At 42.1% G+C, this 13,992-nt stretch overlaps 1 non-coding gene across 1 annotated transcript; it reads right to left on the reverse strand.

Annotated features, from left to right (window-relative positions):
- Positions 1 to 283: 283 nt before the first annotated feature.
- LOC119944898 lies at positions 284 to 421 on the reverse strand. Its single transcript, XR_005456039.1, has one exon. It is a non-coding gene; the product is annotated as a small nucleolar RNA SNORA7 (small nucleolar RNA).
- Positions 422 to 13,992: the final 13,571 nt, after the last annotated feature.

A 13,992-nucleotide genomic window follows, 5' to 3' on the forward strand; every position in this document is an offset into this window, starting at 1 on the left:
ATAGCGACACCATGGACACAACTCTCCCACAATATCCCATGAGGTGATGAAACATTATCCTTGTCTGATATGGTCGAGTTGTCTCCAACCCATAGTGACACCATGGACACATCTCTCCCAGAATGTCCCACCACCACCTGCAATCATTCTGGTAGTGAATCCACAGACTTTTCTGGGTAAAAACACAGAAGTGGCTTACCATTGCCTCCTTCAGCGCAGTAAACTTGAGTCTCTGCCCTGGACTCTCTCCCAGGCCACTGCTGCCCAGCCCAGGTGTGTTTTGACTCATAGCAGATTGCCTTCCACTCTCTAGCCACTGCCCAAGCTAGGAATAGAATAGGTACGCCTCTGCTTGACTCTCCCTCCCACAGCTGAGACTGGTGGAGTACTGGAAACTCTCCAGGTGTGATCCTGAGAGGGGGAAACACTATTCACATGGGCTGAGAAACAACCCTTGAACAGCCAACAAGCCCTTCACTCACAAATCGGGCCCTTTGTAGCACAGCTGAGGTCACCCCCTTACACTGTCAGATCTGTTTATAGTCAATCCCAATCACTGTCCAATGACAGCCCCACTCTCTGATGGTGTCCACTAGGAAGGCCTCACTCCCTACTCAAATCCGACAGATGATTACCCTCCCCTCCTTCGAAACCTTATTGCAGACACATATCCTCCAAGAGGCCTTCCCTGACTAAGTCCCTCTTTCCTCTTCTCCCACTTCCCTTTGCATCACCCTGACTTTCTCCCTTTGTTCATCTCCCCCTTCCAGCCCCACAGCACTTATGTACATAACTATAATTTATTTATATTAACGTCAGTCTTCCCTGCCCTAGACTGCAAGCTCGTTGCGGGCGGGAAACGTGTCCATTTATTGTTGTACTGTACTCTCCCAAGCATGAAATACAGTGCTCTGCACAAAGAAAGTGCTCAATAACTATGATTTAATGAATGAATAAGGGAAATGCTTTAGTTTGTGCTTCGTTGAAAGTTGAACATTTTTCGTCTACTCATCCTGCTTGAAGTTGTACAACTTCTGTTCACAAATTTGCTGCTGGGATATTGTACTGTCAACTATTTCCAGGACACCTTGCCCTAAAGATATGGATTAGATCAATCAATCAATCATATCTATTGAGCATTTTCTGTGTGTAGAGCACTTTACTAAATCCTAGGGAGAGTGCCATGCAACAAGGTTGGTATTCACATTCCCTGCCCACAAGAAGCTTATAACAAACATTTCTCAATTTCTGGGAAATCAGTTCAGTAATGTAGAGGGAGGAGTCCTTTTGGGCTCATGTAATCTACATTGACACTGGAGAATGTTGATTATTCAGTCAGTTCACAGACAAGGAGCAGGTCTAACCAGAGATGCAATTGACATTTTATTGACCTTCTGAATAAAGTATATCTTCCAGCATTGAGAGAAGTCCATGAAGCACTGAGAACCATAGAAAGAAATGATTCAGTCTCTAACTCATCCCTATCCCAAGGCATGGAGCATGACAGGATACCAATCAAATCTACAACAGAAATACTGCTACTGCTATTAATAATTTTGGTATTTTAAAGCACTTACTATGTGCCAGACTAAGCACTGGAGTAGATCCAGATAATTAGGTCAGACACAGTCTCTATCTTACATTAGGGTCACAGCCTAAGATGGCAGGAGAACAAGTATTTCATCCCCATTTTGCATAAGAGGAAACTGAGACACAGAGAAGTAAAGTAACTTGCCCTAAGTTCCATATCAGGAAAGTGGCTGAGCCAGGATTAGAATTCAGGTCTGCTAAATCCCAGGCCTGTGCTCATTCCGTTAGGCAACACTGTTTCTCGTGTTTGTCTTCCATATCAGCATGGGACTTTTTTTTTGATAAATAAGTTCTGAGGAAATAACACAAGATTTCAGTAAATCACTGAATGACTGCACTTGTGGAGAAAGAGAAAATGGCTATCTGGGAAAACTCATGGAATCTCACGGTGGTGAGGTCCTAGCAAGAGTCTTGTTGTATCAATTACTAATTGAGTGCTTATATTGTTAGAGAAGTAGTGTGATGTAGTGGAAGAACTTGGGCCTGGAGTCAGAAGACCTGAGTTCTAATCCTGCTGCCACTTGCTTGCTTTGAGACCTTGGAAAACACGCAATTTCTCTGTCATGGTTTACTTATATGTAAAATTAGGTTTCTATCACCATTCTCCTTCCTTATTCAGTTGTGAGCCCCTGATTACCTTGTTTCCATTCTAGCATTTAGTGTATGCTTGGTGCATCATAAGCAGCTAATATCATTATCATTAATATTAGAAATGAAGTACAATTTTAGAACATAACAAAGCATGGGAACATGATTTTTGTTAAATGTTAGATTCTATAAAGGTACAGGGAGTCTTGGATATAATTGTTATTAATGATAACAGACTTTTTATGTGATGAAACTTAAGGAAAAAATGCTTTAAAGGATATAGCTTAATAGACAATCTCATATTCTAGAGGAATGAAAATGCTCTAGGGCATGGAAGGGAAAAAAAGACTGCATCTTTTTTAATGGTATTTTTTAAGCACTTATTAAGCACTGTATTGAGCGCTGCGGTAGATACAGCTATTCAGGTTGGACCCAGTCTTTGTCCCACATGGGGCTCACAACCTTCATCCCCATTTTACAGATCAGGTAACTGAGGCACAGAGAAATGAAGTGACTCGTGCCCCAGGTGATGCAGCAGACAAGTGACAGAGCTGGGATTAGAACCCAGGTCCTCAGGCTCCCAGGTCTGTGCTCTGCCCACTAGATCATGTAGAAGGAGGATCAGACCACTTTGCAGTAAAAATGAGACTGTGAAACGTTTTGCCATAACATGGTTCCTATATGCAGTTGAAAAATAGGACAATATAGAGTTCTACAAGTCCAGGGTTAGAGAGACTTTATGAATGGTGTGACAGGCAGAGAGAAAGGTGGCATAAGATATGATGCACTTAGAGAGGTAGTACAATTAAGTTAGTTAAGAAAGAGTATGAACAGTACAGTGAATAAGGGAGAAGTCTGACAAAGAGAAAATGAGGAGTGATATGTAGGCAGGGGTTGAATTGAAATACATGACAAATGAAATAGCCAATATGATAAAAAAGGTGTCAAGAAAAAACAGTGTGTAACAGTGTAATGCCACTGAAGATAATTTGTAAAAGATGAATTTGAGATTCTGGCCAAATGCATGTTCCAACCCATGTACTTTATTGAACACCTCCAGCCTGCCTGCCTGCCAATATCAAACCCCATGGAATCAGCAGGGGAGATTGCTTCATATTTTCACTGAATCTCTGCAGGGAGCAAACCCAGAATCATCGACTTTGAGGAGGGCATCAAGGTCCTGGGTTGATTCGTATACTTTAAAATGGCAAGGTTTGTTTACATTACAAATATACTATTCCTTGTCCTTTCCTCTGCGTAAGCTCATTGAGTTTCAAGTAAGCAGACTAACAAGCAACTTGCTATTGAAACCTCATTCAAGTCCTCACAGGTCGTTGCTGGGTTGGGTTGTCTGTGGTTTAGCCTGGAGCTAGTGGATATTTTTCAACTTACCCAGTTAAATCATGATCAACACCATGTTCGTGTTAACCAAAGTGCTATTTACATGGCTCCCAGCAATACACGTGTATTATCAATAGAATAAGCAGGGGAAAAAACAACTTTTGAAAGTAGCAGAAAGTGGTCTTCATTCTGGTGCTCTCTTTGGACTTTACCAAGCACCCTCATGATTTCATGTACTGGTCACTTTTTTTTCTGACATTTGGAAGGGGCTTCTTGAGTCTTCTCATCACTTAAAGACTCTCTCTTTGGTTAGAACTGCATTCTCAAAGGAAGAATAAATTTGAAAAATTTCCTTTACCTAGAATAAACTACTTTAACTGTTGGAAAGAAAAATTGAATAGCAATAATATTCCCATTTTTAAGAATAATAATAACAACAATTGTGTTATTTTTAAAGTGTTGGGGATAGGAACAGCAGAAGTAGGTTGGACAGAGCCCCTGTTCCACATAGGACTCACATTCTAAGAGAGTGGGGGAACATTAAATCCTCATTTTGCAGATGAGGAAACTGAGACACAAGAGACTTGTCCAAGTTCATGCAACAGGCAAGCAGGGAGCTTGGGTTACAATTCAGGTCTCTTGAGTCCCAGTCCTATGCCTTTTCCACCAGGACATTTTGCTTCCAAGGAAAGTATTTTAAAATTTTTCTTGGAACGGATTACAAATCTGGGTAAGGAAAAGTCCACTTACACCATTTTCCAGCCTGCTCACGAAACCCTAAGTGTCTTGCCAAATATACCTTTAAATGTTCCAGGTGGTAGAGTTGCCTCTACCACGCAGCTCAGAAGACTTCTCCATCATTTAACAGAATTCATTGTCAACACATTTCCTGTCCCCCTGATGTTTATATACTTCATTTTTCTTTCTTAATGTCCTCTTATTATTCTGAGGCATACCCTCTTCTATCACACCAGGCAATTCTTCTCTTTCTGTGGTGTTTACACCTTTCAGGTATTTGTAGCCAGTAACCATGCTGATACTTAATTCTCACTTAGCCAAGCACTTCATATTTATCTCCTTTAATTGTTCTGAGGAAATCAATCACTCCATTCCCCTAGTCAGGCTGAATGGCTGTTTTGAGCTGGCCTCAATCTTTAGGAATTTTCTACCCTTAACAGCAGGACTGATTTTCTGCACATTTTGGCCTGAGATGCTGGGTATAAGGAAAAGAGAGGTAGTTTAATATGAAATCAAAGTTAAACTTATACAGTAAATGAAATACAAGACAACTGTTGCCAGTTCTTCCAGGATGGAGATGGACCAGATTTTACCAGTATCTATCTTTCAATCGGTCATATTTATTGAGCATTTACTGTGTGCAGAGCACTGTACTAAGCTCTTGGTAGAGTAGGACAATGCTTTGCACATAGTAAGTGCTTAACAAATGCCATCATTATTATTATTATTACAATATAGCAGAGTTGATGGGCAGGTTCCCTGTTCACAAGGAGCTTACTGTCTAGAGGAGGGGCTTTAGAGAAGCAGCGTGGCTTAGTGGAAAGAGTCCGAGCTTGGGAGTCAGAGGTCATGGGTTCTAATCCAGGTTCTGCCACTTAGCTGTGTGACCTTGGGCAAGTCACTTCACTTCTCTGTACCTCAGTTACCTCATCTGTAAAATGGGGATTAAGATCGTGAGCCCCACTTGGGACAACCTAATAAACTTGTATCTCCCCCAGTGCTTAGAACAGTGCTTGGAACAAAGTAAGCACTTAACAAATACCATCATGATTATTACAGTCTAGAGGCAGGAGTGTACATCTCCAAAGGACTGGTTCAGACTCATCAAGGATAGGAAGCAGGTTGTGTAAGGATGAACTCCTTGGTCTTCAAACTTAGAGTGCCACTGACCTCCTGTCAGTTGTTCATATTTATTGAGTGCTTACTGTGTGCAGAGCACTGTGCAAAGCACTTAGGAGAGTACACTATAACAATAAATACATTCCCTTCCCAAAATGAACTTATAGAGGGGCTGTTCCCCCGGACTTCATGGGGCCAGAGAGGGCGGGGGCCGGGGTGGTGTGGGAGGCACTTCTACCACCACACACTGCACACCAGACTGAATAAAAATGTCTCTGGGGGAAACACTAATATACCTTTCCCTGTGCTAGTGAAACAATCATTAAAGCAACATTCCAGCTCATCACTCTCTAGGCACCTACATTTCAGCACATATAGATGTCAGCATGATTTTATAGAAATGTGATTTAGAAATAGATGCGTGCCTATCTAATTCTATAATATCAGTCAGTTGAAGTCAGTTCTCCTAAAGCCCTCATTGTGGGCAGCCAGGTTGAAGAGAAAAAAGCCCTTAACCTCCATTCGTGGACTGGTTTGGGATGACATTAAGGACCATGACACCCACACCAGTTTATGTTCTTCCCCTGCTCTGAAAGATAGGCTAGTTTTCCTTCTGAAGATCATAAAGACATGGTGGAAGGAGATGGATATTTATTCCACTAAACTGTAAGCTCCTCCAAGGAAAAGACCATGTCTATCAACTCTTGTACTCCCCCAAGCACTTAGTACATTGCTGTGTACATGGTAGTAATAATAATAATTATGGTATTTGTTTAGCGCTTTATGGGCCAAGCACTTTTCTAAATGCTGGGGTGGATACAAGGTAATAATAATAATAATAATAATAATAATAATGACATTTATTAAGCGCTTAATATGTGCAGAGCACTGTTCTAAGTGCTGGGGAGGTTATAAGGTGATCAGGTGTCCCACGTTGGGCTCACAGTCTTAATCCCCATTTTGCAGATGAGGTAACTGAGGCACAGAGAAGTGAAGTGACTTGCCCAAGGTCACACAGCAGACAAGTGGAGGAGCCAGGATTGGAACCCACGACCTCTGACTCCCAAGCCCATGTTCTTGCCACTAGGCCATGCTGCTTCTCCTAGTCTCATAGTAAGCACCCAATAAATACCATTGATTGATTAATTGAGAGTACTTGGGCCAAACTTAGCCAACTCCAAATCCTTCATCTCTTCCTGAATGAATCAATCAATCAATCAATGTGATTTTAATAGGACTTTGAAGATGGAGATCATAGTAGTTTTTCGAAAATGAAGTGGAAGGGAATTCCAGACAGGGGTCACTGAAGAAAGAAATGAGACCAAGGCCTGGAGAGAATGTTGATGTCAGATGAGTGAAGGGTGTAGGCTGGGTTGTAATGCCGGGGGAATGAAGATAAGTAGTGGGGAGAGAGCTGATTGAGCACCTTAACGCCTATAGTCAAGAGTCGGAGATTGATGCTGAAATACTGTGCTCTCGAAATTGAGGTAGATTTCAGTCTATGGTAATTTCTGTGGCCAGGGTCTCTTTCCTGGTAAAATCCTCTCCCTAATTCTCAGGATGCTTATCCTGGACGTCTTCACTTTCCAGGGACTTGAAGGAAGGTTATGAAGCAGTATGCCCTACATTCTAAATTGATTTCATTTTCAGTTAAAAAGGCTCACTCAGATCCACAAATAGTGGGTTTCTAACTACCGTGTCCACCTACCCAGGTTTTTAGCAGAGAACAACTTGGGGTTAAGCTGTTCATTGCAGAGTTTTTTACAACTAATTCTGTTCTATCCATGTAAGCACATTTCATTATAAGCCACTTTGAAGAAGGAGAAAAAAAATCTCTTACAAAGCCTGAATTTCCAGAAAAATTACACAGATAATCAGCACTGTCAACCCACAAGAACCTAAATTGTAAGCAGAAGGCTTGAAACCTGGTACTGCTTAAAGTCTTTATTTGATTTAGGAAAAAAATGCTATTCAAAAATCTCTTGATCACTTTGCTACAGCATTAGTAACATTAGTAGAGTATACTGCTCAATAGTCTCCCTTTTCCAGCTGTGATAAACAATACTCTGTAAGCTTCCCAAAACACACACAGGCTCGTAATTTGTGGTCACAGACAGAGGCAGGCACATCAGAAAGGGTCAGCAGCAATGAAGCTTTAGCATTGCTGAAAAAAAATGACTGTTATATTGATCATTTATCTACACTTCCTGGCATTCCTTGTATATACAGCAGAACCCCAGTGAATTTGACGTAAAATCCGATAATCAGTTGCTTAGCTGAGAGCCAGTGAAGCCTAGTGGCGAGAACGTGGGCTTGGGAGTCTCAGGTTCTGAGCCTAGCTTGGTTGTTGGCTTACTGTATGACCTTAGGCAAATTATGCAGCTTCTCTGGGTCTGAGTTTCCTCAACTGTAAAATAGATAAAGATACCAGTTCTCCCTAACCCTGAGATTATATGCTCTGTAAGAGAAGAGGAATTGTGTTTGATCTTCTCATTCATTCATTCATTCAGTCGTATTTATTGAGCGCTTACTGTGTGCAGAGCACTGTATTAAGCGCTTGGGAAGTTGGCAACATACAGAGATGGTCCCTACCCAACAACGGGCTCACAGTCTAGAAGGGGGAGACAGACAAAAAAACAAAACATGTAGACAGATGTCAAAGTCGTCAGAACAAATAGAATTAAAGCTATATTCACGTCATTAACAAAATAAATAGAATAGTAAATATGTACAAGTAAAATAAATAGAGTAATAAATCTGTACAAATATATATACAAGTGATGTGGGGAGGGGAAGGAGGTAGGGTGGGGGGGATGGGGAGGAGGAGAGAAAAACGGGGCTCAGTCTGGGAAGGGCTCTTGGAGGAGGTGAGATCTCAGTAGGGCTTTGAAGGGATGACGAGAGCTAGCTTGGCAGATGTGTGGAGGGAGGGCATTCCAGGACAGGGGGAGGATGTGGGCCGGGGGTCGACAGTGGGACAGGTGAGAACGAGGTACAGTGAGGAGGTTAGTGGTAGAGAAGCAGAGGGTGAGGGCTGGGTGGTAGAAGGAGAGAAGGAAGGTGAGGTAGGAGGAGGCGAGGTGATGGAGAGCCTAGAAGCCGAGAGTGAGGAGTTTTTGCTTGATTCATAGGTTGACAGGCATCCTCTGGAGATTTTTGAGGATTATCTCCGATTATCTTGTATAATAACCGTGGTATTTGTTATGCTTATTCCCTGCCAAACACTCAGTATAGCAAGGGCTGGGACATGTACAATATAGCAGATTGTATAGACAGAGTCCCGGTCCCACGTGGAGCTCACAGTCCAAGGGGGAGGGAGAACAGGTATTTAATCTCTATTTTATGGACGAGAAAATGGAGGCACTGAGAAGTCAAATGATCCACCCAAGGTGCCATAGCAGGCAAGTGACTGAGCTGGGACTAGACTCCTCTGCCCATGCTCTTTCCACTAGGCCATGCCACATCGATTCTAATGCTTAACACAATGTTTTGGCACTTTGTAAGACCTCAAGAAATATCATCATTATTTTTATGAGACAGAGTAACTGAAAAGCTTCCGGCAGATTTAATTCATTTCTTCATCATCAGCAGCATTCATTTTGAACACCTAAATGCCTAGATTTCTGTACAAGGCATTAACAACAACAACCAAAAGTCATCGTTCCTCAAGGAGCTTACACCATACCAGGGAAATAGGGAAACAGATTTGCAATTTCCAGAGCATGTAAAGGAATAATTACAGAAATCAATGAAGCAGTGAAATGCTTAGAACTGCCGAGGTGCTGTAGTGGTGGTCTGACTGAAAGCAGGAAGGATAATCAGGGAAGATACCATGCAGAAACTGGGTACTCCAGGCACAGGCAGTTGCATGATCAGTGGGGCCAGAAGTGGCAGAATTCAGTGAGGAAACCTCCTCACTAAAGGTTAAATGGGACAGAATCTTCCTACTGATGTTTGAGTTCTAATTTCCTACTTCTTTCACCCTTTCTCTTCATTATCTGAAATGTTTCCATCTGAGAATGCTAAGAATAGCTGGGAGCTAGACTTGGGTTCTAACCCTTCCACTTACCTGCTGCATGACCTTGGGCAACCCAGCTAACTTTTCCGTGCGTTAGTTGTCTCGTGTGTAAAATGGGGATTCAATAACTGTTCTCCCTCCTACATAAATTGTGAGCCTCATGTGGGACAGAGACTGTGCTTGACCTGATTAGCTTGTATCTACCCCTGCACTTACTACAATGTTTAGCACATAACTAGTGTGGAATACATACCAGTATTACTGTTATTATTATTCATTATTAATCATAAGTAGAAGAGGAAATGTAGGTGCCATGACTTAAGGAATCCAGTATTTATATTATACCCTAAAGCGATTGTACCTACTACAAAAATTGCACTTAATAATAATAATAATAATGATGGCATTTGTTAAGCGCTTACTATGTGCCAAGCACTGTTCTAAGCGCTGGGGTAGATACAAGGTAATCAGGTTGTCCCACGTGAGGCTCACAGTCTTAATCTCCATTTTCCAGATGAGGTAACTGAGGCACAGAGAAGTGAAGTGACTTGCCCAGAGTAACATAGTTGACAAGTGGCAGAGCCGGGATTAGAACCCATGACCTCTGGCTCCCAAGCTCATGCCCTTTCCACTGAACCACGCTGCTTCTCATAGGGTACTGGTACCCTAACCCTTCCAGGTCTAATTTTCAGATCACCCTTCCCTCAAGAAATCATCTCTGGTCTTCCAACCAACCCAGGCCAACTGATCTACTGTGTCTTTCATAAGTGATTATAGAGTCCCTCAACATCAGTCTTGTACCTACCACAGAGTTCAGTATAGTGTTTTATACACAGTAAGTGCTTTTCAAGTATGCTATTGTTAATATTTTTAATATTATCATGAAACTTAATGGATGCTACTGTTTCTGAGAACCTATTCCCATTCAGTGTATTCTCTAGTCTTACTGCTATGTTACATCTGCTCTGTGTTTGGAGGATATTTTCTGGAGAAGCAGCATGGCCTAGTGGATGGAGCATTGGCCTGGGAGCTGGAAGGGCCTGGGTTCTAATCCTGCCTCTTCCAATTTTCTGCTTTGTGACCTTGGGCAGGTCACTTCACTTGGAAAAGCAGCACGGCTCAGTGGAAAGAGCACAGGCTTGGGAGTCAGAGGTCATGGGTTCGAATTCCGCTCTGCCACTTTTCAGCTGTGTGACTTTGGGAAGTCATTTAACTTCTCTGGGACTCAGTTCCCTCATCTGCAAAATGGGGGTGAAGACTTTGAGCCCCACGTGGGACAGCCTGATCACCTTGTAACCTCCCCAGCACTTAGAACATTGTTTTGCATGTAGTAAGCGCTTAATAAATGCCATTATTTTATTATTATTATTATCTAGGCCTGAGTTCCCTTATCCGTACTATGGGGATTAAGACTGTTAGCCCCATGTGGGACATGGATTGAGTCTAATCTGATTATCTTGTATCTACCCCAACACTCAGAATAGTGCCTGGCACATATGCCATTCTAAGCAAATGGCATAGAAAAAAATTTCTGGGCTGTCTCAATAGAGCATCAGAGCATGGGTTAGATGGAGGTAGCCATGGTGGACCTTAATAGCTGACCTCAGAGAGACCACATGCGATAAAATCTAGGTCATCCTTTAGTTAAGTGGTGCAATGTTTGTCTTTTGGTCTTAGTCCTGACAGAAAGGAAAAAAAAAAATCCATCCTCCTAGAAAGAAGTCAGACAGCAGTTTGTTTCTTTCCAAAACATTATTAGGTATTATTACTGAATGTGAACACCTTTCATTCCTGACAAACAGGAAATGTATGCCGCTCTAGGAGTATGTCAATCAGAGTGATAGCATCAATTTTATGGTTTTTAATTTATCCCCACCTCCTGCCGAGCCTTTTGCTCATCCCAAATTATGAATCTTAAGAGGTACATGATTAAAAGAAAAAAAAAATACATCGCTGATTTCATGAGCTCCCAAGGGAAGGGATTATTGTCCAATTTTTAACAGACTCAGAAAGCATATATTCCTCCCCAATAAGTGACTAAATGTGAAAACTTTACAGTCTCTGCAGCTGAGAATGCTCACCTATGTTTTGAGGGGAATGTATTTACATATGCTGCTAGATTCATAGGTTATTATTGAGAAAAGGGGAAATGAGCTACTTATGGACTGTACAGGTATAATGATAATGTGCGAAGAGGCATGATTCCCCTTTCATTTGATTTGGGTGACCATTTCATTCCTTAGGCATATGCCCATTTTTGATGGCTCAAATAATAAATGAAAAACCATTTCAGCAACTTATCTCCTTCATGATCATTATTTAAAATTAATCGATCAATCAATGGGTGCAGAGCTACTATGGAGAGTCCAGTATGACAGAGTTGGTAGACTCATTTCCCGCCCACAAGGAGCTTACAGTTTAGAGGGGAGACAGACATTAAAATAAGTAAGTAAATTACAGATAAATCAATCAGTCAATGATCTTCCAACCTCCTGTCTCTCCCCACTTCAGTCTATACTTCACTCTGCTGCCCGGATTATCTTTCTACAGAAACACTCTGTGCATGTCACCCCCCTCCTCGAAAATCTCCAGTGGTTGCCTATCAACCTTTGTAACCAGCAAAAACTCCTCAATATTGGCGTCAAATCTCTCCATCACCTTGCTACCTCCCTTCTCTCCTTCTACAGCCCAGCCCGCACTTTCCGCTCCTCTGCTGCTAACCTTCTCACTGTGCTGCATTCTCGCCTGTCTCGCCGTCAAACCCTGGCCCACATCATTCATTCATTCATTCAATCGTATTTATTGAGCGCTTACTGTGTGACGAGCACTGTACTAAGCGCTTGAGAAGCACAAGTTGGCAACATATAGAGACGGCCCCTACCCAACAACAGGCTCACAGTCTAGAAGGGGGAGACAGACAACAAAACAAAACATGTAGTCAGGTGTCAAGTCATCAAAATAAATAGAAGTAAAGCTAGATGCACATCATTGACAAAATAAATAGAATAGTAAATATGTACAAGTAGAATAAATAGAGTAAAAATACTAAATGCTTGGGGGAGTAAGATATAAGAATATAACAGACACATTCCCTGCCCACAGTGAGCTAACAGTATAGAGGGTAGACAAACATTAATATAGATAAATAAAATTACAGATATGTACATAAGTGCTGTGGACTGGGAGGGGGAATGAATGAGTAAATAAAGGGAGCAAGTCAGGGTGACACGGAAGGGAACGGGAGAAGAAGAAAGGAGAATTTAGTCAGGGAAGGCCTCTTGAAAGAGACGTGCCTTCAATAAGGCTTTGATATCTGATATATAAAACAAAATATTTATTTTATTTTGATAGTATGTTTGGTTTTGTTCTCTGTCTCCCCCTTTTAGACTGTGAGCCCACTGCTGGGTAGGGACTGTCTCTATATGTTACCAACTTGTACTTCCCAAGCACTTAGTACAGTGCTCTGCACACAGTAAGCGCTCAATAAATACAATTGATGATTATGATGATGATGTTGGATATGAGGAGGGAGGGCATAGGTGAGAGGCCGGCAGTGAGATAGATGAGATCCAGGAACAGTGAGAAGGTTAACATTACAGAAGTGAATCGAAGTCTCTAAACAGTAGCATCACATTCATCATATACCACTGGGGCAATGATTGTATAGTTCAGTATGAACTTGGAGCTGTTCTGATGATGGGCCATCTGGCATCCTGCCCCACAAAAACTGCTATAATAATAATAATAATGATGGCACTCATTAAGCACTTACTATGTGCAAAGCACTGTTCCAAGCACTGGGGAGGCCACAAGGCTACCAGGTTGTCCCACGGGGGGGCTCACAGTCTTAATCCCCATTTCACAGATGAGGCAACTGAGGCCCAGAGAAGTCAAGTGACTTGCCCAAAGTCACAAAGCTGACAACGGGCAGAGCCGGAATTTGAACCTATGACCTCTGACTCCAAAGCCCGTGCTCTTTCCACGTCCTACCTCTGGCCTGGAATACCCTCCCTCCTCACATCTGCCGAACTAGCATAGTTCCTACCTTCAAAGCACTACTGAAAACTCACCTCCTCCAGAAGGCCTTCCCAGACTGAGCCCCCCTTTTCTCTGCTCCTCCTCCCCTCCCCATCACCCTGACTCCTTTCCTCTGCTCTACCCCCTCCCTGCCCCACAGCACTTGTGCATATATGTACATATTTATTATTCTATTTATTTTATTAATGATGTGTATATATCTATAATGCTATTTATTTATAATGATGCTATTGACGCCTGTCTACTTGTTTTGTTTTCTGTCTCCCCCCTTCTAGACTGTGAGCCTTTGTCTGCATTTGTTGACAAATTGTACTCTCCAAGCACTTAGTACAGTCCTCTGCCCACAGTAAGTGCTCAATAAATATGATTGAGTGAATGAATGAATGAATCAGTGTTATTCATTAAGAGCTTATTATGTCCATAGCGCTGTTCTAAATCCTTGGGAGAGGATAATACAACTGTGAGCCTGCTGTTGGGTAGGGACCGTCTCTATATGTTGCCAACTTGTACTTCTCAAGTGCTTAGTACAGTGCTCTGCACACAGTAAGCGCTCAATAAAT

Source organism: Tachyglossus aculeatus, chromosome 23, assembly GCF_015852505.1.
Source record: "Tachyglossus aculeatus isolate mTacAcu1 chromosome 23, mTacAcu1.pri, whole genome shotgun sequence".
In the NCBI taxonomy this organism is placed as follows: Eukaryota; Metazoa; Chordata; class Mammalia; order Monotremata; family Tachyglossidae; genus Tachyglossus; species Tachyglossus aculeatus.